The sequence below is a fragment of the Corvus brachyrhynchos genome, unplaced genomic scaffold, assembly GCF_000691975.1.
Source record: "Corvus brachyrhynchos isolate BGI_N302 unplaced genomic scaffold, ASM69197v1 scaffold65, whole genome shotgun sequence".
In the NCBI taxonomy this organism is placed as follows: domain Eukaryota; kingdom Metazoa; phylum Chordata; class Aves; order Passeriformes; family Corvidae; genus Corvus; species Corvus brachyrhynchos.
The window spans coordinates 3,431,295-3,431,564 of NW_008238365.1; positions in this window are offsets into that span (position 1 = coordinate 3,431,295).

The window sequence follows — 270 nt, forward strand, 5'->3', positions numbered from 1 at the left end:
GGGTCCCGGGGCTGCTCGGCGGGTGCCAGCCGTCGTACCAATGGCTCAAAGTGCATCGTGTTCCACAGCGGCGGGGGCGAGTCCACACCCCGGCGGTGCCCGTGACACCGGGGTCTGGCTCTCCGTGGTGCAGGGACAGTCCAGGGCAGCTCTGCCAGCTCAGGGGCAGTGAGCAGCCCCCCTGTCCTCCTGGTCCCTCCTGGCACGGTGTGGGATCAGCTGTGGGGGAGCAGACACCGTGCCAGAGCAGATGCCGGGCTCAGTAGTAGT